This window comes from Meriones unguiculatus, chromosome 3, assembly GCF_030254825.1.
Source record: "Meriones unguiculatus strain TT.TT164.6M chromosome 3, Bangor_MerUng_6.1, whole genome shotgun sequence".
Taxonomy (NCBI): domain Eukaryota; kingdom Metazoa; phylum Chordata; class Mammalia; order Rodentia; family Muridae; genus Meriones; species Meriones unguiculatus.
In genome coordinates this window covers 14,985,804-15,013,380 of record NC_083351.1, presented here as the reverse complement: position 1 = coordinate 15,013,380, position 27,577 = coordinate 14,985,804, and the positions used below count along the sequence as shown (strand labels likewise).

Sequence of the window (27,577 nt, the reverse complement as noted above, 5' to 3'; positions counted from 1 at the left end):
AACTTCCTTGGCAAACTCCATGACCTGGGTAAGTCACTTAATTACTGAATTCTAGCATCTTAACAGTGCTGTTAACACCAAATGCTCAACAGATGCTAAAGTGTGTGCCTGTGTTTCATGCAGCCCAGGCTGTCCTCAAACTTCTGGCCCTTATTTCTCTACCTCCCAGAGTTGGGATTTCAGGCTGGAACACCAGCTTAGATGCTCGCATTATAAAATTACTAGAATGCTAACAGAGAAAAGGAACAATGAACTGGACACTCACATGTTGCTGAGGAAGTGCATACTGGCAAGTCATGTGGAGCAGAAATGCTTGTCCAGAACCAGAAAAATGCCCTTTGATAAGACAGGGCTATTTAGGGATGGAGAACAATGTATTTACTTGTGCTGCTGCTTGACTATTCTACCAAAATGAAATTACATGTCAAGTATGTAATTACAGAAAATGAGTACTATGTGATAGAAAGGATGTATATGTACTTTAGATCCATTCTAGAATTCTATCAATGCAAAGAAAGGAAATGAAATCCTGCACTGTAGTCAAGGCAACAGTATTAGCGGTTTGAAGAAAACCTCTGAAAACGTAAAATACAAGAGATTTTTAAGGAAATATAATATAGAGCCACATTGGGGAATATCATGCAGCCGTTCAAACAGGCTGCTGGCTGCGGGTATAGTTCATCAGGAGGATGCTTGCCTGACCAGCATGCACATGGCCAGGGCTCAGCCTCAGTTCTGGACAAAGTTCTATGTGATCCCCAAAGGACAAATAACCAGAGGAAATAGTGAAACTGGATTTCATGTCATCTTAAAGGTTTTCAGAGCCAGGCATGTTGGCCCATGCCTGGGAGGTAGGGGCAGGGGGATCAAAAGTTCAAGGCAGTCTAGGCTACATCAGATCTCAAAAACAAAACTAACTCTTGTATATCAAAGGACACCATTGTGAAAGTAAAAAGACAACTCAAAAAACAGAAACACATCACTTAGAAACCATCTATCTGAGAAAAACAATATAGCAGAATTAGCATTCACAACAACGAAAGGACCAATAAGCCAACCAAAAGTGAGCAAAGGATTGGACAGGCGCGCCTGCTGGGCCAGGCAAAGCAGCCAGTGAGCAGTAAAGGACTCTTGCCGGGCTGTAAGCAAGCAGACGAGGAGAGAAAACACAAGTGCTGCAGAGCCGAGTGTGCGGGCTGGAAACCTACCGAAGAGCAGGTGGGCGTGTAGACAGTGCAGCTGCTCTGGGAAACCATTTGGAAGTCCCTCAAAAAGCTAAACACATTCACCAGATGTGGTGATGCACACCTATAATCTACCACTCAGGGGGCTCAGGCACACAGTGGGACTTTGTCTCAAGGGAAAAAAAAGTTAAACACCAAATGACCCCGCAGTTCCATTGCCAGGCTGCACTCAAGAGAGCAGAAAACACACCCACACATAAAAGTTTGCAACGGTGTGCTCCAGAGCATCAAACACGGCGACGGGGCGAACAACCCAATGCGCATCAGCTGGGGAACGGGCACAGCGCACATCGACACGGTGGAACAGCATTCGACCTTAAAGAAGTAAGTTCTTAACCCGGGCTGCACTCTGCGTGGGTGTCCACAGAAGGAAACTCAGGCTCCACAAGAGGGTTAGAGGCTACCACAGACTGCAGGGAGGAAAGGAAAAATGACTGTAACAGGATTGTTTTGAAGTGCTCTACAGGAGAGGTCCTAAAATTTGTAAGTGATGGTTACAGACATTTAACCATACAATTTAAACTAAATTACATCTAAATAAACTAGATCTAATAAATTACATCTACATAAATTTTCTGAAAACATTTAGACACTTTAAGATTTTTTAATAGTGTAAGGGGAAAATAATGCTGCTCCTGTTACTGCTGCTTCTTTTTTTTTGTCTTTTAGGCTCTTCAGACAGGATCTCACTGTGTAGCCCTACCTTCACTGGACACTGCCAGCAGGAAAGCTCCTTAAGTATAGGATGGGGTTTAAGACCAGGCTGTGAAGGGAAAGAGAAGTTGCATATTCCATAGATTACCCACAGACACCCAGCTGCATCTTCGGAGTGTTGGGGGGGAGAGGGGGCTCTCTCCCTAGGTGTGGCTTAGTCAAAGCAAACCACACAGGTGTGGTGTGAATCCCAATTGTGAAGCAGTGGGATCTCTGTGGGGCTCAGGTTCCTCACCTCCCTAACAAGGTCACGGGGAGGCTGGATGAGTACAGCAGAAGCCCTGGCCGTCATAAGCACAGCACCTAACGCATGGAGCAGCGGCTAATCACCAGAAACAGAGACTGGAGGAAAGGGGGTTGGAGAGACTGCTCCGTGCTTAAGAGCACATTAGTTCTTCTAGAAGACAGCAGCTCACAACTCCCTCTAACCCCAGTTCCAGGGGATCTGATGGCTCTGGCCTCCACGAGCACCTGCATAAATATACATTAACCCACACATATACACATAACTAAAAATAAATCTTTAAAATTATTTTTAAAATGTTTAAAGACCAGTGGGGAGGCTGGCTTCCACAACTCCAAGCTGGGGGCAGGCATCTGACTAGTATTCTGCCTCTAGCAAGCACCCTAGGCAACTAATTGCCTTTCCCAGATTCTCTCAATTTCTAAGGAAACCCTTCGTGGGGCCTTCTACAAGATACAATGAAGCAAAAACATCAAAACAGCATAGCAAACTGCTCAGGCCCTCTCACCGTCTGACTAATTCATAGAAACAAGCGGTTCTGCAGGGCTATTACAGCAGGAGGAGGCTCTGCAGGACTTAGGTACCTTTCTGGGCACGCTGCTCTGATCCAGTTCATCCAAGATTACTCTTCACAGACTCCACCGCAAAATCCCCTGAGCAGCACAGCCGCCTAATGAGCGACTGGGGATTGTGACTGCATTATACTTAATGCCAACTCTTCCATCTTGCAGTCAAGAGTCTCAACAAGCAATCACTGCTTTAATGCTTTCAAATCCAGCCTCTTAGGTGTACAAAAGACCCTTGGCTTTGTCCTGATAGGCCTTTTGCTCTGACCTGAAAACCTGGATGACTTGCAAGTTCTCATAACTCGATTATCTGAATACATCTGGACTACACCTTTAACGCAGCGCCAGACTCCAATCTCCAAATCTCCATATGACGTACAAATGAAAGTGCCCTGGCAGGGACCCAGCACCCCACTAAGTACTGTGATGCTGGAGGCTGTGTGCTCCACAGTAAAGGTATGGAGTGTGCCCTCTAGACACAGCTGCCCAGGGGTGAGCACCAGAGCCCCCTAATGAGCTAAGACTTGAGGCAAGTTGACTATTCTTGGGAACTCAGTTTCCTCATACGTAAAATGGAGATGACATCGGTCGGGGCTTGCTCTCCTCATGAGGGGTTGTGAGAATAACCTCTTTACATAAACAAGTTGATAGATATCAACAGCTCCTGTAGCATTTACAGACACTCAGCAGAGTGAGCTGTTATTGCCCAACACAGGACACCATTTCAAAGACAGGAAAAGAGGCGCCCCCCTGCTGAAATGTTTGTTTTTATTACTGTGCATCATTATTAAGTTATGTTTTTGTCTTTGATATATATGTCAGATATTACATAATCGCTTTTGAGAGCAAAGACTTGATACAATTCCTCTGCTCTGGCTGGAGAGATGGCTCAGAGGTTAAGAGCACTGGCTGCTCTTCCAGAGGTTCTGAGTTCAATTCCCAGCAACCACATGGCGGCTCACAACCATCTCTAATGAGATCTGACGCCCTCTTCTGGTGTGCAGGTGTACATGCAGATAGAATGTTCTATACATAAAAAAAATGAATCTTTAAAAAAAATTCCACTGCTCACCTCACAAAGCTGATTTGGGATACAGCCAGCTAGAAAAGGAAGAGACAGGATAATGTGAGGCTTCTCACAGGGGCACCAGGCTATGATCTGAGAACTTTCATACAAACCCTGCATATAATGGGAATGAGGTGACCCCAGCCCAGTTCTCACATTTCACAGCTCAGTGTTTTATTTTGAAGTTCCTTGATGATGGAGGTCCAGGAAGAGACCCTTCCTGTTTCCTATCTTACATGTGTGGCTACATCTCATAGCCTTGGGATACCTAACCATTTCTCACTAATAAGTCAACTGGAGCTGGGGTTTAAACCCAGGGCTGAGCATTCTCACCCCAGCCCTAAGTCCTTATTACATTCACAGTAATAAACAGCTGTACTTTGGTGCCTGGGTGTGTTGATTCTAGTCCCCCACAGTTATCAAAGCCTTTGGATGCCCAAGGCTCATAGAACACTGTGCAGAACTCCAAATTACCCATGCACATCCTTGAGTAAACTTTCGTCTCTTTAAGATGCAGATGCTATGTGAACAGCTGTTCTAGAGAATGTTCAGGAAAGGAAAACTCTGTACATGCTCGGGACGGGTGCATTCTTCCCCAAATATTTTCAATCCAAGGTTGGCTGAATCCTTGGATGAGAAACCCATAGGCAAACAGGGCCACCTGTATATTCTAAAGGGTAAGCAATGAGGAAGACAATCTGGAAAGACGAGGACAGTTGTGAGTTTGCCATCAGGACCTATCCTTAGCACCAAAATGAGACTGAGGAAATGGTAAAGCTTACTTGTTCTCTGCTTATACTCTGCTGTATGAAGCCCTTGGCACAGTGTGGACCTTAAATGCTCTCACAAGCCCACGTGCTGAAGCATGAACCTCTCAGAACAGAGCTACTGGGAGGTGTTAAAAGTTCAACCGGTGGCCTGTGTGGGAAGCCTGAGCACTGAGACATGTCCCGGAGAGCACAGTGGAGTCTGTTCCTCCCATGTGCTTGCTCTTAGCCTCACCACAGGCCCCAAAGCAACAGGGCCAACCAACCATGGGCCAAACCATGAGCCCAAACTCTTCTCTTCATGGCTTGCTACCCCTCTAGTGTTTTATACAAGCTCGTGCCCAGCTTCCCAGAAGTGGCTGTGAGTGGGGTGTGCCACCCAGCACAGCTCAACTGAGCTAAGGCCAGTGCCCCTCATGATGCCTGGCACTACACAGACAAAACACATTGCTCTCAGAGAGATCACGGCCCAGCTGGGAAAAAGAGCCCTCTCTCTGCCCGAATCTGCCTTTTCTTCCACCTTTGTAGAAAAGGATGGCAGCACAGAGCAACTCTGGACGCCTGTCTTTCTGCACCATGTCCTACCGCAATGCTCAGATCATTCGGCCCTCAGTACCCTCTATGTGTGCTCCACAGAGGAACGCCATTCTCCTCTCCTGCACTGTTAACTTCTTCCTTTGTCTTTGAAGAACTGGGAATTGCTTTCATCTCTAGCTTTCCCCCAGTCCATCACAGGGGAGTATAACAAAAGGGTTATCTTAAGGAACTAACAAAAAAAAAAATGCAAAAGTGTAGCTTCTCCACTGCCTTTAACTCTGGCAAAGAGCCTGTGGGATTCCATCGTTATTTGCTCAAAAATGTTCAAAGGGAAACAGGGAAAATTTCATCCTCACCATTCTGCAGCCCAGGAAAGAAATCCAGAACTCTAGGGGCCAATTACTCCACCGTCTGGACTTTGACCTTCAGAAGTCTCCCTCTGGCTTTAACCTGACTGGAACTGAGGGCATCTGACAGCAGAGGGCCAGCTGAATGAGCAGCTTGTGTCCAGGGTGATCATACTTAATGACTGCCAGGCCCTCAGAGAAACACTCAAAAGTTCCAGTGCCATGCCAAACCTACAGGCTAATCGAGCAAATTTCACTGTCACTCACTTTAAAGTCTCTACCTTCGTGACATCGGGCTAGGAGCTGAGCACTCGGAACAGGGGCAGCCCTTTGAAAACCAATCACTCCTGGTGGCTCTAATAAAACCAAAGAGAGGAGTCAGGGCCGGCAGAGCACACAGAGGCAGTGAAGCATGAGCAAGGGCTGGCTACAGACAGGGGTGAGAAGCATTCTGCGTGGGAAGCCCGTGCAAAAACTGAAAACACAAGGTAAGGATGGCATGCTCCTGTCTCCCTTCCTTCTGCCTTTCCCTCGACAACTGGAGCTGAAAATTTGCAAAGCAATCTGTAGAAGGCCGTATGCAGAGCTAAGCCTCATTTAGCTTTGCAGTTCTTGTATGGAGCCTTTAACATGTGCTTTCTCAAGCCTAAGAAGGAGCTCATCACCTTATCCTCAAATTAATATACTGGAAATTTTTCTTCACAGTCTTTAGAAATGGGAGCTGGGAGTGACACTGGGAGATTCTAGTTCAATGGAAAGAACTTCTGAGCATGCCCAAAAGGCTGTAGTACCACCATAACAGTAATAATGTAAAAACAAAGATAATGATTGGGACTTAAAATTGTGAAAATAAACAAATATGAACAACACTAAATGGACTCAGCAGGTTGTATTTATCAATATATACATATATGTAACACTAATAATTAAAGACAAGGTCAGGAAAATGAGAGTCAGGGGACATGGGAGGAGTTGAAAAGGGGAGATTGTGGGGTGAAAACAATGTAAACACAAGACTTTGAAATTCTCAAAAAATAAAATGTTCAAATAACCTGTGCCAAAGTTCTAAAAGCTGAAGTGATTTTGTGCAGTGAGCACAGGGCTGCTGTACAGTTTTTTCGTTTGAGACGAGGATCGTCTCACAGGCGGCACTTTCACTGGAGTAACCCTGAATGCCCCTGCTCAGCTCGAATGAAACCGGCTCTCACTTCTGCTTAGAATCAGAAAACGTGAAAATCTAAACAAAACAGGTGAAAGCTCCTTACCCAGGTGACTCCACCAATGGGGTTGAGGGTAGGGCTAATAGTACCCAATGCCTGGTGGCTGGGAGGGCACACAGGACTACAGGGCATAATTATGTAAAACACCTAGTGAGGTGCACAATACTTGGTGTGTGCGCAAGGACAGTAATTTTTATTATTGATATGGTATTTCTGGGATGGGTTAAGGTACACAACCACCCTGAATCAGGGGCTGCAGACTTCGGGGTACCTGGGGGTGGAAACAGTGGGGCCGAAACCTTTTCAGGTCCTCTCACTGTCGCCCTCTTCTGGTTTATTCATCCATTTAACAGGTGGACACTGAGTACTTCCTAACACAGTACAGAGTGCTAAGTACTGAACAGGAAACAGTGGCCACAGACAACAGAAGAGCCTTTGAGAGGGCAATGTGAAGGTTGCATGCTAGAAGGCTGCTGCCATATCTGGCACCTGGGTGACAGCTCTAACCAGAGGCGGAGAAAGGGGAGCAGAAACCAACAGAGTAGGGGCTTAACCAGCAGCAGCTTCTTCCACCACCTCCTGCTGACCTGAAGAGGAAAGCACATATGTAACCAGCTAGACTTCACCATTCTACAAGGTGACACGCAGTACATACACAGCCAGCCACCACGCTTTACACACTAAAATCGTACCACATCAAAACTTAGCGGCAGTGACGAACCTGTATGATAGGCTGCATGCTGAGCATGTGCAAGGCACTGAAAAGAAATACATCAGCAGCTGGAGAAATGGCTCACTGACTGCTCTTCCAGAGGACCTGGGTTCAATTCCCAGCACCTACGTCACAGCTCACAACTGTCTGTAACTCCAAGATCTGACACCTTCACACAGAAATATATGTGTGAAGCAGGCAACATACCAATGTATATAAATAATACTTAAAAAATACATCAAATATTTTTAAAAGAAGAGACAATCAGGGTATAGAGGCCCACACCAGTAATCCTGGTACTTGGGGTGAAAAGGCAATGGAATCAGTAATTCAAGATCATCCTTGTTGACACAGGGAACTCAAGGCCAGTCTTCTATACGTGAGCCCATCTCCAAAAAGAAAGGAAGGCAGGCAGAATCTGCTAACAAGGTTGCTAAAAGACACTATCTCACTACTCTCCTGTAAGGTTCTAACAGTCACAAGGTGTTTCTGAAGCATGTCCTTAAGTTGTCAATTATATTTGACCACTTCACAAAAGAAACAAAACCAAAAAAGGAACTTTCAAAACTCTAGGGGTCAAGGTCACAGATCTGTAAAAGTGACTGACTGTGTGACTTCCAGTTTGGTGTTACATATAACACTCATTATCTGTTCTGCTCCTTTTGAGGGTCAAGGACCCTCTGAGATGTGATTAAAGTGATGGGCTCTCCTCCAGGAAGAATGGCATTGAGTTGTAGAATGGAGTTGTAGGCATCTTCAAAGGGCTCATGGATCCATCAAGAGCCAACATTTCCCTGGAGATTAACGGTCTCTGGTTTTCATGGATCAGCTATCCTGTATTTACTCTGTGTAAGGAAATGAGTTTCTTGGTGTCTTGAGGGTCTTTTCCTTGCCCCCAACCCCAACCCCCGTTCCTTGGAGGGCTGCCAGGGCTGCACACTTTGTGCTCTCTGCGAATGAAAAACTCAAGCCTCTGTGTGACTTATAGAAAACGATAACTTCATCTCTGAACATTAATATCCTTAATATTTAACTCCTTCCTATGTGGGTACTAGCTTCCTTCTCCACATTATCCAGATGATGGCTTTGGAAGGGAAGCGACTGGATCCAGGAAGCACATATCCCAATTCAATTTCCTCAGAAAAGCAAAGCACCCACAGGGTTGAGAGTTGAGAAGGGCTGGAGGGCCAGCGCCTTCCCCCAGCGTGTCAGCCCAGGCAGTGTTGGGGAGGGGTAATGCGAGTACTCAGTATGAGGCAACAGGGCACACCAATTTGTTTTTCAATCTCTTTTACTTCAGGTCAGAGCATCATCTCAGATGACAGCCCAGGAAAACAAGCCATACTTTGGTTACTCTCGGTCTTCCTCAATCTCCAAATGCAGCTGAGTGTTGCCAAAGTGTGGCTTGTTTTCCTGGGCTGCTGTCTGCACTGACGCTTTGAACTGAAATAAAATAGATTGAAAAACAAATTGGTATGCCCTGGCTCCTCCTGCAGTTTCATACCAAGCTTCAAAGCTGGCGTTACCACCTCCTCTTTACTGGAACCCAACAGCCCCAAATCACAAAGTAGAAACGGCAAAGCTCAGATGAAAAGGTCCCACCCAAACCCAAAATAGCAATTTAATTCTGGGCTTGCAGTTCAACACTGTATTAACATGCCACTCCGTGGCCAGCTCCCAGCACCATTCTCTGGCCTGGATGACATCTTCTGATGACATGCCCAACACGGTTACTGCATACAGTTTAAAGCAAAACCTGACATCCATTCTTCCATATGACAGCTCCTGCAATCCCTCGATTTAGCACAGTCTGTAGTTTCTCATGCTCATGTTCTGTTCAAACCTATTCAAAAGGCCTGGTGCTTTTCAAGTATCCCATACCATGGTAAAGTATCTATGTTTTTGTTTTATGAGACAGAGCCTGATGATGCTTGCTTCCCCCCCCCCCCGCCCCCCTGGGCTGGCCTCAGACTCACAGAGATCCACCCTCCTCTGCCTTTTAAGTGCACAGATTAAAGCTGTGTACCACCATGCCTGGCTTAAAGAATGCTACTTTATTAAGAAGAGCTTGAAAGGAAACTCACCATCAACTGCAAACACACCCTTGAGGCACCACCCATCATTTCCCCACAAAGCCCTTGTTAAGGTGCAGATATTAGGGTTTAAAGCATAGCTCAGGTGCAAAGCACATGCTTGGTGTGGTGCAGGCCTGGGTTCCATTCCCGACTTCCCACAAAATGCAGGTATTGCTGATGTAGGAATGCAGACAGTTCCAAGCTTAAAGCACGAAAATGATGAAAAACTTTCTGTGTAGACAACTATATGGCTTGGTTTTAAAAACTAAATTCTGGGTTGATGAGACAGCTCAGTGGATTAAAGGTGCCTGTTGCCGAGCCTGTGACCTAAGTTCAGTCCCTCACGGTGCCATAACACGGTGGGAGGAGAGACCCAAGTCCTGTAAACTGTCTTCTTTCTCAATCACACCACTGCATGCAGACACAGACACCCACACCCAGCTCCCCTCTCACCTCTCCCTCCTTCCCTCCCCCTCCTCCACCCCTGTCTCACTCACTCACACACACATACACACACAATTAATGTAATTTTTAAATAATTCAGAAGAACAATTAAATTCCTCTTGGGAAAGCTGATCTCTATTTAATCATTAGGAGAAATCTGTCTCCCCCTCTTCCCAAAAGATAAAAAAAAAAAAAAAAAAAAAAAAAAAAAGCATATCCGGCCACCCCTCATTTTGCTTGTAACATATCTGAATATTCAGTTATTTAATACACCTGGGGCCAAATTTGGGTTAACATTACCAGTTAGATATAATTACATGTAATAGCAAGCACACTATCCCAGCACTCCACACTGCGGCAGGAGGATAGGTTGCTTTACCAGTTCAAGACCAAGAAGACCCCCTCAGAAAGAAAACACTGAGACCTATTAGGACAGTTTCTCTTTATCAGTGAACGAGACAATTTGGTTTTGTTTTGTTTTGAGGAAGCCACACTGCCCAGACTAAGGGCAGACAAGTGCTCTGCAGTGCACCAAGCCACAGCTCTACCAGTGCCCTTGACATGAAACAAATTCTCAAATATTTGCTCAAAGGACGCTCAAGGTTTGTATGTTTACTGCCTTCCTGGAAACACCAAGTTGTGGCATTGGCTAGCAGCTGAGACCACAAAAAGTCAGAGGTGGCATTAGCCTTGTGGACCTCACAAGCTGGCAGGAAAAACAACAGATGGAACACAGCACGGCATTATCTGCTTACTTCAGCTCTGTGCTCCCTGCACATACACCATGTAACACTGGCCATCTCTCCCCTGGGTAAAATGTTAATCCTAACACTATCTGTGTCACAGGCTGACAGCTCCTATTAAGCCCTAGTGCCGGCACCTGGCACAAAGAAATTGCTCAGTGAGTATTAACTACTCATTTTACTGCTACAATGCTATGAGGTTTGAAATTATTTTTGCCAGGCAGGTGAGGGTAATGTACAACTGTAATTCCATCTGGAAGCTGAGGAAAGATCTCAAGTCAAAGGTGAGCCTGGGCTGCACAGCAAGACTTTTCTTAAAAAAAAAAAAAATGAGGAAAAATTATTTCTGTATATCTGTGTATTAGTCAAGCCCTTTGAAGAATTTAAATTCCACAAAGAGGAATCTGTGCACATGGAATCCTGTGCACAATACATTTCCAGGAATCATGCCTACCCATAGTAGAAGTTCCTGGGCCACTGATTAAGCCACTTATGCAGGCAAAAGTGTAAAAAACAAAACAAAAAAAAACAAAAAAAAATGTTAAATGGGTGAGGGAGCAGGGCAAGGAGGCACATGCCTATAAACTCAGCACTTGGAAGAGGCAGCAGGATCAGGAGCTCAAGGCTAACTACACACACACACACACACACACACACACACACAGGCAAGCCTGGGCTACTCGAGATCTTGTCACAAAACAAAACAAAAACCAACAGGCTGGAACCATATCTACATTTCGGGTCAGTGCAATTTATGCAAAGCACCAAAAATTTGCACTTCGGAGATTGCTTAAACAGCTATAACCCACACCAAGATTTGGATACAATTCCAAGGAAGAACTCTCATGCGGGGGTGGGGGGGTGAGAGGGGGAAGAGGGAGAGGTACTCAGCAGTCTGAGGCGATCTGACCTAGGCTACCATACAGGGGGTTCCCAGTGACAGGCCACATTGCTATCCCTAATAACCTAGCACGCCCTAAAACAGCATAACCACACTTCACTTTCTGTACAAGGAAAGTATCTTGCTACGTATAAACATCAAGTAGACTGCCTACAGCACGTACTGGTCAGATGATAACATTACAAAGAATAAGAAGCCACTAGCTTGGCCTTGTCATGGAAGCCAGGGTACTGTGTCAATTGAACACTCGCTGAATCTACTTGTGCCTCGGGCCAGAGCTGGCAAACTTCTGTAAAGCGCCAGAGAGAAAAGACTCCGGCTTTACGGGCCTTTCCATCAAAGCTGAATACAAGCCAAACAACTGCACGCACGGCCCCCGCCCCGCGGCAGGCAGGCGGCCAGACAGCACATAAACAATGAACATGGCTGCGTCTCGGTGCAACTTCACTTCGGGGAGCAGAAGTTTTTATTTCATATGGCTTCTATTCCCCCTCAACTGTTTTAAAACGGATAAACCATTCTTGTCCCGCAATACACAAACTGGGAGGACAGGGAGGGAGTCCTCGGGGCGCGGGCGTTGGCTGGGAAGGGGAGCCGGGTAAGAAAGCCCTCGGTTGCCTGGCGGGGGCCAGCGTCCGTCCGCGGAGACCACGGTCGAGACTACGCCCGGGATGAGGGCCGACCCCGGGGCCGCGTCCCGAGGACAGCGGACAGCGGCGGCCGTGACCGACGCGAGTCCCGCGGAGCTCGCCGCGGCCGTAGCCGGCATCGCGCAGGGGTCCCGGGGTGCCCCTCACTCGGGGAGTCTCCGGAGCCTCCGCCACAACAGGGGTCTCCACGCGGAGTCCCAGCGCCGTTTCTATGGTTACCTGTTCAGTACCGATTCAAACTGCCGTTCTTTATTGACAGCGCCATAGAGGACACGAACACTCCTGCCCGAAGGGAACAATAAAGCTTTCTCCATTCAACAGCGCTGGAAACCCCAAAAGGCAGCCATCTTGGGGCCGGGGACGCCGAGGGCAGCGGCTTGGGCGTGCGCACGCCACGGTCACGTGCTGGGGACGGTCTCGCGAGGAGGTGGTGCCGCGTCACGTGCGCGCTCTCCACCAATGGTAGGATCCCAGGGTAAGCTGGCGCCGGGTCGCTCTTGACCTCTGACCTCCGCAGCAGTTCCTTTGGAGTTAGTTTTTCTGTTAGGATCCCTCCTTCCTCTGCCACCCGTGAGGTTAGCAGCGGAGAGACTGCAAAGGCTTCTTTCCCTTTTCCGTAACAACAAACACCATCTTGTGCGGGACGGGGACGTGACTGATTTCCGGGCCTGGCTTGGTGTGGGTGCTCACAGCATTTCTTTTGCCCTGATTCTCTCTCGTTTGACACCGCAGCAGCACACACGGGTTTTAAACCCAGATCCGGGCGTTCTGGCGGTCAAACGGATGTGAGTCGGATCCCGTTAACGTCAGTACCGTTATCGCCGGCCATGAACGCGGTCACGGCAGAACAGACAGACCTTATTGCCCTGCTGCCAATGCCCAGATCCAGGCTTCTGGTTGCAAATTCGAGGTCCTTCTGATTACAGCTGTTCCCTCGGCAGTCACATATTCAGTTGTGCCCTGTGCTGTCTCTGTCAACTTGACTCAGGGCAACTTTAAAACAAATTCAACCAATGGAGTAGAGCTGTCACCCGAATTGCTGTCACTTGGCCTGTCATATTTACTGTCACTGTGCACAGCCGCCGCCAAGGAGTTTAGGTCATTAGAGCACTCTGGCCAGCTGTTATAGTTCATTTCTGTTGGGATAACATACCCTGACAAAAACAAAAACAAAAAAACATCCCTCAATCCCAGTGCTTTGGAGGCAGAGACAGGCAGTTCCCTGTGAATTTTGAGGCCAGCTCGGTCTACATACGGAGTTCCAGGACACTCAGGGCCACATAATAAGACTGAGAAAAAGGAGGAGGACCAAAGGGAGAAAGATTTATTTCAGCTAACAATTACAGGTTAGCCCATCGCTTTGGGGAAGTCAAGGCAAGACAAGGACTTCAAACAGCTGGTCACATCACGTCTATAGTCAAGAGCAGAGAGAAGTGAATGTGTGTGTGCTCATTTGCTTGTGCTCGGTTGGATTTCTTACACAGTTCGAGACCCCTTGTGTGGGGGATGGTGCTGCCCACAGTGGACTGAGTCTTCTGACATTGGTGAACTCGACACCTCCCCCCAACCACAGGCTCCACACACACATACACACAGAGACCAACCAAATGTAGACGATCCCCTAGTAGGACTCTCTTTCAGGTGAGTCAAGTTTGTGTCATGTCACCTGTTAGTTGCTTTCACTGTCATCATTCAGATACTTTTCTTTGAAGCTTTTGTTTGTTTTCGAGATAGGGTTTCTCTGTATAGCACTGACTGTAGCCCCTAGACCTTCACCTACAGCTGTTGTGACTACTGCTCCCCCACATCCAGCAGCCCCGCGTTCACGTATAGAAGGAGCCCCCCAGCACCACACACACACATAGAGCTGTCGGGTGCAGGAAACACCTAGGACAGTCCTCTGCACATGGGTACTCCACAAGTAGGCACTAAATTCGTGTATTTTAAAGACCAGTGCGGCCACTGTCATGTACGGAAATGTAGTTGACTTGCACCTCAAGCAAGAGGAATACATTTTAATCCCTTTAACCAGGTTTGTGTCACGTAAGGATTAAAAGGAGAGATCCCAGGAGGCCACCGTGCACACAGGGTTTTCATGACTGTGGTTACAGAGAATAGTTTTTTGTTTTGTTTTTGTTTGTTTTGTTCAGTGCCGGGGATCAAACGTGGATCCTTGGAGATGGCAGTCAAGGGCTCTTTTTTTTTTAATCTTAAAAGAAATACATGGGGGCTGGAGAGAGGGCTCAGAGGTTAAGAGCACTGGCTGCTCTTCCAGAAGTCATGAGTTCAATTCCCAGCAACCACATGGTGGCTCATAACCATCTATAATGAGATCTGGTATCCTCTTCTGGCGTGCAGGTATACATGCAAATACAACATTGTATACATAATAAATAAATCTTAAAAAATATGTTTAAAAAATAAATAAATACATGGCATCAGGCAAAATGTCTGAGCAGCTAAAGTTACCTGCCACCAAGCCTTATGACTTGAGTTCCTTCCTCCTGGGACCCCACATGCGGAAAGAAGATAAATGACTCATACAGATTGTTCTCTGACCTCCATACATGCTGTAGCACTGTCTGTCCACGCACAAATAAATGATATACGTGTAATAAAAAGACCACATGGCCTGTGAGATAGGACATCAAGTAAAAGCTCTCATCACACAAGTCTAACTTGAGTTCAATCGCCAGCACCCATGGGGAAGGAGAGAAAAATCTATTATGAAGAGTTGTCTTCTGACCTCCACATGTATGGAATGTACTCACACACACATAAACATAGTAAAATTAGAATAACAAGAAATACCTTCCCTAAGATGCCTGCACACAGAGAGAGAAAGAGAGAGAGGGGGAGTCAGTGAACCTTCACTGCAGTTTCCAGGTTACATTTACTTAAATCTTGTCGTTGAGTATCCCCAGTCAGGAAGCCAGAGTCAAAACTGCTTCAGACCCCGAAGCCTTTCCAGTGGCAATACAGAATCGTGAGAAGAAAATTCCACACAAGACCTCATGTGACAAACTGCAGGTAAAACATGGGTGAAGGGTCTAGAGCAATGGCTTAGAGGTTAAAAGTATTGGCTGCTCTTCAAAGAACCTGGGTTCCATTTCTACAATGCACAAAAATGGCCCACAGCCATCTGTAACTCCTCTCCCAGGGGATCTGATGTCCTCTTCTGGCCCCCTTAGGTACCAGATACACACATGATGCACAGACACACATGCAGACAAAACACGTGTACACACACATACACAAATTAGTGCTGCACGAACAATCTGATTTTAAATAGCCTTCAGTCTATGAAGCATCCATGACTTTCAAGTTTATATGTGGGCCAGTCTCCCGTGACTTCTCATATGTATGGCAAATATTCCACAGTCTGAAATCTAAAATACTTCTAGTCCTAAGCATGTTCAACTTGCACGAGACATCTCTTAAAAACATCTTTTACTTATTTATTCTTTGGCAATTTCATACATGTGAACACCTTGATCATATGCACCCCAACTCCCCCCTCCGACTCCCCTGGGTGCTCCTCAACAAGTCCCTTTCCCACTTTCATGTCTTCTTTAAAAAACTTTTTTTGAACCCACTGAGTCCAATCTGTGCTGCCTGATGGAATCCTGGCTGGTCTTGTTGGCTTGATTGTGTGCAGGTAACCATGGATGCAATGGCCATGTCATACCTCAAAGATAGCAGTACGAGGCACTCCGTCCCCGTCCTCCTGCTCTCACATTCTTTCCGCCTCTGTTTGGAGATGTTCCCTGAGCCTGGGGGCAGGGTTGATGTAGGTGCCTCATATGGAGCTGAGTGCTCAATAGACACTTAGTCCCAGCCCATAGCACAGTTCTGCGTCTCTGTATTGACTGCCACCCACTGCAGCAAGAAGCATCTCCAGCCAAGGCCGAGCACTAAGCATGAGACAGTCTTCTGACTTGCCTGAAGTTCAGGAAGAAGAGCACAGGCTGGGAGCGGGTTCCACGGGAGCACATGTGGCTAGCATGTGAGCCTGTAGTTTGTAACATCAAAACTCTAAGTGGGCACAGTGGCCCATGTTTGTAGTCGCAGCTACTCAAGAGGTTGAGGCAGTTGGATTACTTGGACCCAGGAATTTGAGGCAGTGTAGTAACATGGGAGGACCCTGTCACCCCATGGAAGAATAAGAAGTAGCCTCACTTTCTCTGAGAGTGGCACCAGCTCTTGCAAAAATAACACATGCTTCCCCGTTGGTAGAAACTTGACCTTGATGGGAAAGACACTTGGGGACTTTGCACTTTCTGCCTTAACAGAGATGGTTCTCAGGCCACTGCCCCATGTGAGATACCACCAGAGATGGTTCCAGTTAACCCCTCCACCGTGGAGCCCCAGGAGTGTGCGTCAATGCCTGAGCCCTCGCTTCTATGCAAGTGACCCTGAGCTTGACCCCCACCACCAAAAGATGAACGGGGTAAAGCTACCATCTGCACTCTGTCAGGGACACTGAGTGGGCAATAGAGCAGCCGCCAGCGTTTCACTGCTAGTGAGTGCAGTTGTCCTCTCCACAGCTCCCTGCCAAATGCCGCGCCTCGTGGTTTCTAGTTTACCTCATTTAACTCTCATAATGCTCAGTGACCTGCGTGCTGTGAGCCTGGAAAGATAGCTCAGCAGTTGAGGACTTGTATGGCTCCTGCAGAGAACTTGAGTTTGGTTCCCAGTACTTAAACCAGGAAATTCACAACTACCTGTGCCTTTAGCTCCAGGGGATATGACGCCCTCTTCTGGCCTCTGTGGGCACATGTACTCATGGGCATGTAGCCCCCAACACACTTAAATGCACACGCGCACGCGCACACACTCACACATAATTTTAAAAAATTATTCTTTTAAGAGGAAACTGTCTCAAAAAAAAAAAAATGCCTACAAACACACAGCTCTTCAAGGAATTGGGGATTAAAGTAGGAGGTCTAAGTCCAGAGCTGTATCTTCTTCAACTTGGATATTAACTTTTGTTTTTTACATAATAAATGTGTTTGCTGTAAGGAACAAAAAGATTACAGGACACCACAAAGAGAGCGGGAGGCCAGTGATGGTAAACCTCACCACTTAGCTCTACCCTGTCATTAGAGCTGAGCATCTCGCCATCTCTGGACATGTTTACATTAGTAGGTGGCTGTGGAGACAGTAATGACAATGATGACAGGCTCTATCCACTGATTGCTGTGTGCTGGACATTATCCTAAGCACTTTCCATGAGCCAACACACTTAATTTACTCAGAGAGAGGTGGAGAGACATCATTTTATGAAAATGAGCTCACGGAACACATTCAGGATCAACAGCAGCCAACCACCTGCTGATGGTTCCCTCCCAAATCTGGTTCCTTCCTCAGGGTCCCTGCCTTCCAATCAAATCCCCAACCCAGAGTCCTGAGCTGCAAAAGCCAGGGCTTTAAATAGCATTTTCCACGCAGCTGCTGCCGGGTCAGCTGTCTCCGCTGCTCCCCAAGGCAGTGGTGTTATTTGTGGAATCAAAGTCCGCTCCAGGCTGCACACATGCTCTGTGTTAGAGCAGGTATCGGGGCTTCGAGTCCCCCTTCCTGCCTTTCCAAGTGTTAGTTTCTTGGTCCTCCCCTTCAGTCCCAAGGAAGTCCCAGTCTTCAGATCTTGCCCAGTGGCCACCTCAGTCCCAGATGGTGCTGCTGTCGGAATTTGCCAAATACCTCAGAAAGGTCAGCTGCCTGCTCATCTATCCTGGGTGACAAAAGACAAAAGGGCACTCCTCTCGCTCCAGCTGCACTGCCCAGCCTGGAGCACTTCTCCAGCCCTGCGCCTGCTGATACATTATAGATGAATTCAGCGTCTCAGTTAGGCCCGAGGCCAACGGCGAAAGCTGGAATCAATGCCTCTGCCGACGCAGTGCGCAGGCCCTTCATGCTTGTCTCACCCAAAACCCAAGCGGGTTTCCCCTCCAGCCTGTTTCTCCCCTTCAGCTCAGAGAGGATGCTCCCACCCGCCATTCTCTTTCTAGCCTTCAGCCAGTCTTTAGTTCCGGTGGATTTTATCTCTAGTTTGATGTCCAGCACCACAGGCATGTGCACATGGGCACAAACAGACACACACACACACACACACACGCTCATGGAGAGACTGCTTAAAATCTTTTTTATCCTCTGAGCCTTCGGTGATATATCTGTCTGGGGGAGGAGTTCCTGGGAATGGAATCAGGGAGTGTACGCATTCTCTGAGCTCTACCTTCCAACCCAAAGTCTAATCTTTTTGCTGGTGTAAGGTTTTTGCCTTGGTGTTGATGGCTGCTGGCTGATCAGGATAGTTGTTGCTGATGCTTGGGGTGGCTGGCAGTTTGTTAGAACAAGACAACAGTGACTGTCCTGGCTAGTTTATGTCAGCTTGACACAAGCTAAAGACAAGTGAGAGGAGGGAACCTCAGTTAAGAAAAATGCCTCCAAAAGACCAAGGTATAGGCAAGCCTGTAGGTCACTTTCTTAATTGTTGACTGATGGGGAGGGCACAGTCCATTGTGGGAGGTGCTACCCCTGGGCTGGTGGTCCTGGGTTCTGTAGGATAACAGGCTGGCAAGCTAGTAAGCAGCACTGCTCCTTGGCCTCTGCATCAGCTCCTGCCTCCAGGTTCCTGCCCTCACAGCTTTTCACGATGAACTCTGATAAAGAACTGTGAGTGAAATAAACTCTTTCCTTCCCAAGTTCCTTTTGGTCATGAAGTTTCATCACAGCAACAGTAACTGTAACTAAGACAGAGAAATTTGGGGCATTGATTAACTTATCAACGCTAGGAACTGAAAGCAGGACCTCTTGCATACAGACAACTGCTCTACCTACCACTGACCTGCATCCCTCAGCAGACAGTATCAACATACAAACAAAACAACATTAAGCTCCTTGTATGTCTCCAACGGAGCCCCTGCATAACTAGGTTTGTTGCCAATAGCAACATTTTGAAAGAGTATTTTTTATTTTTTTTCTCAACAGCAGGTTTAAAATATTCAGTAAACCACATTGAAAACAGATGCACACTCATCAAGGCTCGTTCTGTATCTGCAACACAGGCAGAGGAGATTTTCTATAAATCCTCTAAAAATTACATTTATAAACTTTATTATAAAAAGCTGTGCATAGAAACATCACATACCAAAACTAACCTGGCCCAAAGTCTACACAACTCAGTGAACTTCTGCACAGTTCTAATAGGCATGCAGAACAGATGTGAGACTTCACCTTAAATCTTCCACACCTGGAATCAAATACACTTCATGCACTTATCCTCCACTAAAACCAGACCAAGACAAAACAAAACAAAACCCTCTGCTACAGATTTAGAATTAGAATGCCAATTATCTTCACCCCCTCCTTCATAACCATGTCCATTACCGGCATTCGGTCATCCTTCCTCACCCTTTAATATCCATCCTTATTCCCCTCTCTTCATGTTACACTGCACCCACATGTGCAGCTGTTTTCATATATGTGTATAGTATTGGCTAGATCCCACGTAAGAGAGAGAGCATGTGGTTTATTTCTGTGGTCATGTAATCTTGCTTAATATGGATCCATCCATTTTCCTGTCACATTCTTAACTTCATTTTTCTTTAGAACTGAGTAGTGCCCCATTTTTATATATGTACAAAATTCCCATCATTCATCCATCTGTTGATAGACAGCACAAAATTCCCATCATTCATCCATCTGTTGATAGACAGCTAGGTTGGTTCCAATTTTTTCTGCATCTTCGCCAACAGATGTCATCAGCTGCAGTGATGATAATCATGCTGACTAGGGTGAGGTAGTAGCTCACAGTAGTTTTAATTTGCATTTTCCTGGAGACTAGGGATAGTGAACACTTTTCAAAATAGCTATTGGCCATTTGTCTGTCTGTCTTCCTTTTTTAACACTCTATCCAGTTCTTTTGCCCAGGTGCTGATTGGCAGTTTTAGGTTTTTCATTCTTTGTAAATTCTACGCTTGTCTGAGGTGGAGCTGGTTAAGATTTTCTCCCATTCTCTAGGCTCTCTGTGTGTTAACTCTGATGACTGTGTCCTTTTCCGTGCAGACACTTTTTATACTCAATGTGTCTGTTGATTCTGGGGGTTACTTCATGTGCTGTTGGTGTCCTATTTAAAAAGTTCTTGCCACGCTGGGGGTACTGGCACACCCCTTTATTCCCAGCACATTTGAGTGAGGCAGAGGCAGGTAAATTTGAGTTCAAGGCCAGCTCAATGTCTTAGGAATAAGCTTCAGGATAGCCAGGGCTCAAACAAACAAGTTCTTGCTTACCTCAACATTTTGAAGTTTCTTGTGCTTTCTACTAAAAGTTTTAGGCTTTCAAGTTTTAAATTAAGGTCTTCAATCTGTTGTGAACTGGTTTTTTGTACAAGGTGAATGGATCTAATTTCATTCCCCTGCCAGCAAAGTCCAGTTTTGCACAGCCATCTTTTTGCCAAATTACTTTTCTTCCTCCTTGTCATAAGTTAGGTGGGATAGCTTTGCTGCCTTCTTTCCGGGTCCTCCATTCTGTCCCATCTGTCTTCTACTCTTACGCTGGGCTGTCTTTATCATATAGCTCTGCAGTGCAATTACACTCCAGCACGGTTCTTTCTCCTTAGGATTGCTTTAGCTGCATGTGGTATTTTGTGGTTCCATTAATTTTCCTAAACCTGTGAGATATGACATGTGCATTTTGATAAGCATTTCATTAATTCTGTATATTGATTTTGGTTATAGACATTTCCACCATATTAATTCTGCCAATTCAGGAGCATGGAATCTTTTTCCATCATCTAGTGTCTTCTGTGATTTTTCTATTTCAATGACTTGAATTTTTGTTGTAGCAATCTTTCACTTCTTTGCTTAGATTTTATAATTCTTTTTGTTTGTTTGTTTGTTTTTGAGACAGGGTGACTCTACATAGCCCTTGCTGTCCTGGAACTCAATATGTAGACCAGGCTTGCCTAGAACTTACAGAGATCCACCTGCCTCTGCATATTCTATGATTCTTTTTTTTTTTTTTTTCAAGACAGGTTTTTTTTTTTGTGTAACCTTGGCTGTCCTGAACTCACTTTGTAGACCAGGCTGGCCTCAAACTTACAGAGATCCACCTGCCTCTGCCTCCCCAAGTGCTGGGATTACAGCACATGCCACCACACCCAGCATGGCAAGAACTTTAAAAACATTCTATAATTAAATAATATAATAAATAATAATATATAAATAATATAATTATTCTATAATTCTTAAAGTCTCCAGTTTTCAGAATTGTAAATGAGTCTTGGCTTCTTTTATAGCTAATATTGATTGTCAAATTGACAAGACCTAGGATTACCTAGGTGACAAATCTCTGACAAACCCCTGCCCCTGGGGATTGAGGGCAAAGGGAGCAGGGGGAAGTGCCAGGGAGAGTACAGACAGAAATGACAACTTCCGGACAAGCTTCAGGGAGTCAGCTCAGTTTTGTTCTGGGTGAACAAGGGTTATATAGAACTTTGGGGAGGTATAGGAATCTTCAGGGTGGAAATATAGATCACTGGCTGAAAGACCAGGGCACTGAGATGCCTCATTTACATGGAGAGGCATTCTAGGAGTCCCAGGTGCTTGCTGAAGAGGTTCTAATGGGGGAAAGGGATTTGGGCCTGTAACTTCCCTAAGGACGACATGACATTCCTTGGGCAGAAGGTGCAGGGATCTGGGCTCCCAGTACAGAGAAGAGGAAACCTTGCCAACAAAGGGAGTCCTCCATTTTGCGCGGAGCTCAGGGTGTTCCAGTCATGGTGGACTTCAACCTTAACAGCGGGGTTTCTGGACAATGAGGGATTATCTAGATGACATTAACTAGGGCAAAAAGGCCCACCATACATGTGGGCAGCACTGTCCCCGGCTGCTGTCCAGGACTGCACAAAGGCAATCCCAGCAATTCGTTCAACCTCTGCTTCCAGATTGTGGACACAGTGCAGCTGCTTCAGGCGCCTGCTGCCTGATTTCCCTGCCATGACGGGCTGTACCATGAACTGTGAACCGAAATGATCCCATTCTCCCTTAAGTCACTTTTGTCAGAGTGTTTTTACCACAGCAACAGGAAAAGGAGCAGTGCCAACTTGAACCAGCTGCATTAGCCCCTCATATGTCCGCCTGTGATTTGATACTGGCCTTCACTTTTCTAAGGGTGTGACAGTCCTTGATGGCTTCCTCCAATGGATGTCACTTCCTCTCCATCAGCACCCTGTGTGTAGTGTGGCCACTTCCATCAGCGATCAGAGCTACTGCTTTTGGGTCCCTCGTACCTGTGGTGTCACCTTGCTCCTCCATGGAGATGATCTCTTTCCTCAAGCCACACGTTCTAACCTCTGTGAGTTTTTGATCTTTCCTTCCCTGTCTTCTAGGTTTGGCTTGGGGTCAGCCTTTGGCTCACAGGAATGCTGTGGCTGGTTTGATCTTCTGTCCAGACCATTAAAATTTCTCTGTATCACCAGTAAAGCTTGCTGTCTTCTGTTTCTTACTCACCAACCAAGTGGTTCTATTCATAACTTCCCTCAGACAAGTTGGTGTACTCAAGCATGAGGATTACATTTGGTCTGCCATAATTTTCAGCACTTTCTTGGACTTGAACATTGGAGGCCATGCAGAGTTAATAACTGGTCTGATTTCAGCATTGTCTTAGTGAATGGAGCTGAAGGAGAGAGAGGGCAGGGTATTTGGATGGAGAGGTCAGATGACACACACTCACGGGTTCAGCACATTATCTCTTCTGGGCATGGCCCATAGCAACACCAAACAATTAAAACAGCAGCGTTGAAAGGTCAGTCATCAAAGGTCACCGTAACAAATACAATAATAATGAAAAGGCTTGGACTATGAGAATTACCAGAGCATGACTCTGAGACCCCAAATGGGCAAAGCTGTTGGAAAGGCAGAGCTGGCAGGCTTGTTCGAAGCAGGTATGCCTTACACCTTTGATTTACAAAACAAGAGGCACTTCAGGCGCAGTGTCTCAGGACAGCATAAAGAAGACTGGTCCTACCACAGAGACATGTGCGCATCCTGCTTAGCCTGTGTTGTTTTCACAGTAGCAAGGAGACAGAAGCAGTTGAGCTGATGGAAGGATAGTGAAAATGTGGTATATATATACACACACACTTGAGCACATAACACACATAGACACATACATTCACACATATACATGCACACACAAACACCCTATTGTGCATACAGCATGCACATACACACACACACGTACACACTAAAATTTCATTAAGCAATAAGGAAAACCTGAAGTTAGGAGATTGCAGGAAAATGACTGGAACTGAGAAATACATTACCCATTAATAGGGAACTAACCTCAGAAAGACAAACCCATGCTCTCTCTCTCTCTCGGGCAGATACCAGCTTTGAACTGTTAACATAGTTAACATGTGTGAATTTATGTGGGAGTGAGCAGAAGAACGTCAGGAAACTAAAAAAAGAGCTATTGAACGGTGGGGGATGAGGATTGTTTTGTTTTTTTAAGGTTTGTTTATTTTTGTGTGTATGAGTGTTTGCCTGCATGCATGTGTGTGCCTGGTGCCCGTGGAGGCCAGAAGGGACATCAGAGCCCCTGGAACTGGAGTCACACATGGATGTAAGCTGCCATGTGGCTGCTAAGAACAGAATCCAGATCCTCGGCATGAGCAGCGAGGGCTCTGAACCACGGTGCTCTCTCTAGCTCCTTCCAGCATAGCTTTTAGTATTATTTTGGTTTTCCTCTAAGTAGATACAAGGGCACAGAGCAGTCTTGGGTGTTCATGGGGTGTATTATTTCAGGATGTGTGGATGACAATTGTATCAGGATAGTTAGGGTATCTAACCCCTGTGTATAAAATGACATTGTATCATTTCCTTCCATGGAGGATCTTCAGCATCCTCTTCCTATGAGCTGTGATACTCAGTTACTAACCCTAGTTATCCTACTTTGTCAAGTCCTCTTACCAAAGCTTACCATGTTATTATAAGTTTGAATCATGTGAACAAATATTTCTTGGTGTGTTAAAGATAAAATTATGTATGTGTAATATATGATCTAATCTGTATTCAATGAAAACGAAAAGAAAGCTAGAATAACAGTGCATCCAAATGAATCCAAAGGCCCACACGAATTGTTTGGTTTGTTAATCCTTTCCCTGAGGAGACGGGGTGCTGTGACAGCACAGGTGAGGCTGATGGTCTGACTTAGTCAAACTCCTGGTGGGCTTCCAAAGCAAGGGAGGTGAACTGGCAGTGGTGACTGCAGATAGGAACACATCCTCTCAGAAACCAACAGCCATCAAGCAGAAGCAAAGGCATGCAGTGTTCGAGCATTCAGTGATAAATAGATTAAAAAAAAAAAAAAAACCAAAAAACCCACCCCAAGCCCAGAACACTGACTGTCTGAAATCACACAAGATTCACGGAAGCAGATCACATTCTAAGCTCCAGAAGAATGAAGGAATTCCTAAGAGTTGAAAGAGTTCTGAGCAATTAGCTAAGTCAGGCAGGAATCAACAATTAAAAGTTGCACCGATCTAGAAACTCAGAGTCATTCCTCTAATCCCCGGGGGGAAAGGTGCTATTGTCAGGGAAATTAATATCTAAACCAGAGATGCACAAAAACCAGTATAATGTTGCCAAGGCATTTCTGACAGGGGAAGTTAGGCTTTTAAATTCTTAGACGTGGGAAGGTGGAAACAGGAGGGTTGCAGAGGGTTCCGGGCCGGCCTGGGCTACATGGTCAGACTTTGTCTCAAAAAAGCTTTTAAAAAAAGACAAGAGAGAAATACTACATAAAATGATACATTTTTATATGTCAATCATAAAAGGAGGTGAAACTGAGTGGATTGAAAATAGGAGGGAAACAATATAATTAAAGGCATTATCAATTATGAGGGAAGCGCAATGAAGTGGTTAACAGACTTGGGGCTTGTTTTGTTTTAGCTTTTAATTGAGTCTTTGTGAATTTCACATCACGCACCCCAGTCCCATTCATCTTCCACCCTTTTCCATCTACTCTCCACCCTTGCAACTTGCCCCCTGGAAAGAAAATTAAAACAAAAACATCAAAAGGAAACAAAGCCCCATCTTGCTGTGGTGTGTCCCAGTGTGTCCCACAGTCTACCCTTTTGTCCACACGTCTTCACTTGCAAATGTTCATTGCAGTGAGTCACTGGTCTGGGTGGAGGCCTCTGGCTTGTGCTACACCGTCAATACTGGATCCTCACAGGGACTCCCCTCAGACATCCTGTGTCACGGAGATCCCGCAGCTTTGGATCTGCAGGACTGGCCCCTTCAGTCTATACAGCAGTTCACAGATGTTGGGGTAGGGCAACTCAAAGCAGGGTGGTAGCTGTGTTAATCAGCCCCCCAGCTCTCCTGTGCCCACACTACCAGCGTGAGCTGTCCAGCACTGCCTTGGCTAGCTCACCCAATGTCATACCTGGCAAGGGGTGGGGCCAGATCTCCCACTCTCATGCCCTTCACCCAGCTGACCAGTGCCCCTGCCACCAGGGCCTTCTACTGTGCTGCCCAGATGAGGTGCAGGGTCTGATCTCCCAAGTGCTGCAGTCAGCAACGGCCAGCTCTCATGACCTCAAGGCTAGTTGTCCTGCCTGCCAGAGGCTGCAAGAGGGGAGAAGGAAGAGGGCACCTCTCCCTCACCCACACCACTGAACAGCAGACAAGGAGCGAGGCCAGCTCTACTGTGCTGCCCAGACGAGGTGCAGGCCACTCTCCTGAGTACTACAGCCACCAAGTGGTGGGACCAGCTCTGTGAAGCCCTTGGAAATCAAAGTGATTGTTGCAGGATATTTGATCACACTGGGAACCCTGAGATCGTGTACTGGAAAAACCTGTTTCTAGTGGTGCTGTGGCTCGGCCCTAGCACACACCTTTAATCCCAGAGCTTTCTGTAAACAGGATTAAATAAAGTTTGCCCTAGGTCAAGAGGTGGAGCAAGAAACCAGGTGACTGGAAGTGAACATGGGAAAAAAAAAAACAGAGAGAGGAATTCCAGAGGGTGGATAGAGAGATGCACAGGAAGTAGAAAGGAGGGACATTGAAGGGTCCTTCAGACAGCATGGAGAAGAAGAAAGGGCTTTTTTCCTTCTGGGGCTTTGGCTGAGTGGGGTTATCCCAGGATTCTGGGCTCATGCCCCAGGTTGGGCACCAAAATGGTTTTATAACAAAATCCCAAATGTTTCATTGTACCAATAAAGACTCTGGATCCAGATGCTGGGGTGAAGGCCTAATAGCTCAGAGAGGCAGAGAATGCACCCAGCTGACCTTCCTACTCAGCTGACACCCTAGAAGGAAAAAGCCCCTTTTCCTTCTCTTCACTGTCTGAAGAACCCTTCAAACTGAATGTCCCTCCTTTCTACTTCCTGTGCAGCTCTCTTCTGTCCTCCGGACTTTCTCTTTATAGTTTTTCCCCCATGTTTATTTCCTGTCATCTGGTTGCTTGCTCTGCCTCTCGACCTTGACCTAGGGTTGACTTTACTTAATCCTGTTTACAGAAAGCTCTTAGATTAAAGCTGTGTGTGCGGGCTGAGCCATTCCACAACCAGAAACAGGTTTTCCCAGTAAACAATCTCAGGGCTCACAATGTGATCAAATATCCTGCAATACGTGGTTCCAGGAGGCAGCCCAGACCAGGGACGTCCACACAGACCCCCGCTGCCCCATGGCCATGGACCTAGACGTGTCCCTCAGCAGCCCAGGCTGGAACTTCACCATGGCCTCAGGTGGCAGGACAGGCTACTCATATCCGGCTGTCTCTCTCCGCCCTTGCGTCTCCAGTTCTGTCCCTCCCCACAGTGCTCAAACCATTCTGCCTATCTTCGTCCTCTTCGTCATTCGTCCATTCGTCTATCTTCGTCCTATCTCCCACCTCTTCGTCACCACATACTTGTAGTGTCTCCGGCTGTGGTCAGGCCAAGCGGTGGGCAGGCCTCCGGCAGGTCTCTCAATGGGCTTACTTTTAAAAGAAGGATCTGCTGATTTGGTTCAGCGGGTGTTTCATTTATTTCCCATTGCTGTGAGAAAACACTGTGGCCAAAAGCAGCTTGTGGAGGAAGGAGCCCATTTCAATCCATCCCTGGGAGAAGCCAGGGCAGACACTTGGGTCAGGGAGCTGGAGCAGGAACTGACACGGGGACTGTGGAGGAACACCGCTTATGGGCTAGCTTTCTGGCTCTCGTTCAGTTCAGCTGCCTCTAGTGTACCTCCCAGGACACCTTCCCGGGAGGGACACCACCCCCAGTGTGCCAGCCCCTCCCATATTAGTCACCAGTCAAACTGGCAAACTCTAGTTTATGTCAAGTTGACCAAAACTAATCA

General features: G+C 46.5%; 1 protein-coding gene across 6 annotated transcripts in view; it reads right to left on the bottom strand.

Annotated features, from left to right (window-relative positions):
• Window positions 1-12,615, bottom strand: part of Zbtb40 (zinc finger and BTB domain containing 40) — a 70,956-nt gene extending 58,341 nt beyond the window's left edge. For 4 of the 6 annotated variants that reach the window (XM_060379271.1, XM_021631460.2, XM_060379275.1 and 1 more), the window contains exon 1: window positions 12,450-12,615. The gene's annotated coding sequence lies outside the window, so the exon portion shown is untranslated. Of the gene's footprint in view, window positions 1-1,438; window positions 1,640-12,449 lie in introns of those variants that run through there. The other 2 variants (XM_060379273.1, XM_060379274.1) reach the window with 2 other exon arrangements.
• Window positions 12,616-27,577: the final 14,962 nt, after the last annotated feature.